The sequence below is a fragment of the Pipistrellus hanaki genome (assembly GCF_964339955.1).
Source record: "Pipistrellus hanaki genome assembly, chromosome: 1".
Taxonomy (NCBI): domain Eukaryota; kingdom Metazoa; phylum Chordata; class Mammalia; order Chiroptera; family Vespertilionidae; genus Pipistrellus; species Pipistrellus hanaki.
The window spans coordinates 167,016,864-167,021,382 of NC_140503.1; positions in this window are offsets into that span (position 1 = coordinate 167,016,864).

The window sequence follows — 4,519 nt, forward strand, 5'->3', positions numbered from 1 at the left end:
TATACATTTAAAAATAGAGGATTTATAAATATGCTTTTTCTCCATATCACATTAAAATAAAATAAATTAAACTCTTAAAATAAAAAATAATAGAGGGTGTGCCATTTAAATTGATGGTTCACATATTATACTTTGGGAAACATTGGTCTAAACAACCAGTACATGTGGAAACAGCTTCAGAAGGAATGTGACTTCCCAAAGTCCCTTAATGGAGCCCAGGGCTTTTAAATTCCAGTTTAGTTTTCTACGGCATAGGAACATAAATGGGAAAAGCATTCTGGGCGATAAATCTATCTGGGATTTAGTTAGGAGAATTTGGGGAGATTGAAAATATTTTGGAGAACCTTGGGTTTTAGGTATGGAAGTATTATAGAAACTTTTCCCTGGGTATCAAGGTTTTAACTCTGGCATCAGAACATTTAAAAGTTGTACATAATGTTTATCAGACTTATGCCCATAGATATTTGGGAGGGGAAAGAACAGTCCTCTATAAAAGTAGCAACCACTGCTCTTGGCATGACAACTATTTTGGTTCTCAAATAGGGGAGTAAGTGTGTTTTAGGAAGAACACTCTGGAGCAATATAGGAAATGGAACAGAATGAGGGTAGCCTGAAAGAGAGAACAGGAGGGGAATGAAGCTGTCCCAGCAAAGGGTGCCTGAATAGGGCTAGGGCGCTCTTAGGAAGGTTGTTGTAGGTAACAGTGAACCAGAGAGAAATCACACTGGTTTTCTTCTTTTATTTCTTGAGGGTCACCCATGTAACCAAATTATTGAGCAAAAAATTTACACATGTAAACATTACCCAAACAATGCCTGATTTTGTGTGTGATTGAGGTAGGGAGTAGGACAAAGGAGGGAGAGAAAAAGGTGATAAAAAGAGGGATTTCTGCACCATTGAAGAACATCTTATTTTGCAATCAAAAGGGACACCCGAGGAAGGATATTTTCTGTTACTTTTGCTTGAGAATTAATAATTTTAAGGAACTTTTGGCACTTATCTATCTGAGAGTGTTGGTAGTGCAATAAAGGTTGAAACACATTTAACAAAGCATCCGCATGAGTCAGGCACTGTGCTAGGGGCTTTTGCAGGTTATTTCAATTGATAAGCACACCTGAAGAAAACTGCTTCTATTGAACACTGAGCAATATAGAATGAGAATTTATCCATTAATTTTCCAAATGTCTACTGAGCATGCATTATGTCCATTTGGCACAATCTATTTGGAATAGCAAAAAACAAACAAACAAACAAACAAAACTTAACAACTAATGCATTTATAGTATCTATACACATTTAAGGAAACATTGAATAGCAAGTTAAATGAAGAAATAAAAATAACCATACACCTAATGATTAATTATATACGATCTTTTGATAGTTTCTCTATGGAAGTGTGCTGGTGATTTCCCTCCCCCTCTGCCCCCCAGAGATCATTATCTTAATTTTTCACTACAGTTTTACTGAGTGAAAAATTTACTTGAAAAATAGGGATGATAGAGAAGGGTGAATATAGGAGACCATCTCTTGAGGACCTATTGATTAATGACATAGCCTTCACTTTTAATAAATAGCTTTGCATGTAGTTCAGATTGCTACCAATGGAAAGCCACCACTATTATCATTTAATACTTTGAAGGTGACATCTATGTTCAAGAGACTGCTTCAAAAACAATAGGCTCCCATAAATAATGAAGTCCTGGTCTGCTAGAGAAAATAAAAGATGGAACACCGAGGAAAGCTATTTGAGGATAGGCTGGCTGGATTTGGGAAGCGCTGATGGAGCAGACCATGGGCCACAGTGGACACAGAATGTTAAGATTGAGACTGGAGAAAGAATGTAAAAAGTCAGGCTGGAAAAACCAGGAATAGATTTTCTCTTCCTCATATATAATGTCAATTATCCCAATGAACCTTTTTGACTTCTCAGCAATAACATTAATAACTTACTCAAAAATGGCGCTTGTAGCTGATCTTTGTTACCACCATCATGAAAGCAAGTAACATGAATAATTAATGTCAAGCTCAATCTATTGATAGCATGTGCATCAATTCGCTATTGCTATAAAACAGTCTACCCACAAACTCAGAGGCTATCAGTGATAGTCATTTAATATTATAGCTCTTACATATACAGATCTGGTCTGGGTTGGGTGGAAGGCTAGACTTGGCTGGGGTGGCTCTACTCCATGTGTCTCTCTTCCTCCTCTTGGGGCCAGTGAGCTAGCCTGGACTCGTACTTCTTATGGTGACGACAGAGGTCCAAAAAGGCAAGTGGAAAACAGGCAAGGTCCCTGAGGACCTCAACATTATTTGCCCCTTCAACTGTTGGCCACAAGAAGTCATATGGTTAAAAAGTGAAGGGTTGGGGAAATACACTTCATCTGTATAATGGGAGGAACACAAAGTTATAGCAAACGGTGTGGATATAGGGATGGTGAAGAATAGGGGGCTAGTAATTCAGTCTCCCTTATTGTGCCAGTAAAAGAAAGATTTGGGTACAAATATAGCTGTTGTTTACTAATTACATGCCTTAGAGAGGTTGCTTATCAGTAACCTTCCTGAGTTTTTAATTTATTTATCTCTAAAACTAAAATAATAAAATGTTTCAATTTTGTTGGTAAAACTAATGTTACTTAAACTAATTTATCTTTTTTTTCTCCTTCCTTTTTTGTTGTTGTTGTGTTAATCCTCACCCAAGGATATTTTTGTCCCCATTGATTATTAGAGAGAGTGGAAGGGAGGGAGAGAGACAGAGAGATAAACATTGATATGCCTTGAACCTGGGTGGGGATGGAGCCTGCAACAGAGGTACGTGCCCTTAACCAAAATTGAACAACTGTCCATGGTGATCTTTCTTTTTCTTTTTCCTATTTTGTGTATATGGCCATATGCTTGCTACTATTAACATAAAGACATTCAAACCTGTATAGAATTTTTGTGAGTTTATTTGAATCAAACTGTCAACAATTGCCAGGCAGCAGTATCTCAACAGATTGGGACAATGCTTCAGAGAAGGGCATTTTTTTCATCTATTTTAATACATTGCAATCAAAGGAGGAGACTTAGTGGGTTACATAAAATCCATTGGTGATAGATTAGAGAGGCGGGAGAAAGCAAAGTGTGAGTGTGGTGACCTCTGGGATTGGATAAAAAGTAAAATGATAGACACATACTTAGGTGGGTGCAGGATAGCCAACAGTTAACAAAATGATAACAGTGAAAGAATTTGTGATATCTGTCCAGGCACCTGGCACATTAAGTTGTACCCCAAGGGGTCCTGGAAAAGGGAAGTTACAAGTTACCCAGATATTTCAAGGATATGTTATCATAGATGCAAAAAGACAATGGCTCAGGTAAGGTAAAAATTGACCTTATCGGAGAAAATGCCAGCCTAGGACATGACTACCCACCATAGGTGCTTTTAGTTAAAATTTTAATTTTAGACCATCCTTTGTGGTTACACTGAGTCTTTAAGTTTGCAAGACTGCCATTCAGGCCTTCCCTGAGCTTGTCAGGTTAGCATGTGCTTTTTTTTTTTCTTTCTTTCTTTTTTTTTCTGCCTACACTACCATCACATTCTTATAATGATGCCTATATACACTCTTTTATGCTGCTCAGGGCTGCCTCTATCACATTTCAAAGATATATTTCAGACAAAAGAAAAAAAAACAAAGAAGGTGGAATTTTTCTCCAGTAATACAGCATCTAAAAATCAAATTTGAATGGGTTAGGACATTCTTTCTTGGCCTTCGGCATGACTATTAATGCCACATTAATTTCCACTCTGGTTCATGCTCCTACACAGAAATCTGAAGGATTTACTTTACCTGAATAGCTACTAGTGCTTTTTCAATATATTCTCCAATTATCAACATCAGAACACTCTTCCATATCAATAATGACAATAATGTAAATCCTACTTCCTTGCCCAGTCCAGTGTGAGGTCTCCAAGAAGATGCATAACTTCTGCATGGGAGATCTTGTAGCAAGGTAATCTGGGAAGGCAGTGAAATGCAGTGGTTAGGAATTGCTGCCTGGCAATTGTTGACAGTTTGATTCAAATAAACTCACAAAAATTCTATACAGGTTTGAATGTCTTCATGATACCATGTCCTGTTTTTGTATCTCTCTCTGACCATCCTTCCTCAGTGTCTTTTGCATACTTTTCTCTGGACTTTGCTTCTACTGTAAATATAGGAGTGCTTAGGATTCAGTCCTGGGCTTTCTTTTCAGTTCACTTTACATTTAATTTAAAAAATATATATTTTATTGATTTTTTACAGAGAGGAAGGGAGAGAGATAGAGAGCTAGAAACATCCATGAGAGAGGAACATCGACCAGCTGCCTCCTGCACACCCCAGACTGGGGATGTGCCCACAACCAATTACATGCCCTTGACCGGAATCGAACCTGGGACCCTTCAGTCTGCAGACCGACGCTCAACCACTGAGCCAAACCGGCTTCGGCTACATTTAATTTTTAAAAAGTGAAATCTTATCCTCTAACAAGGGTTTAC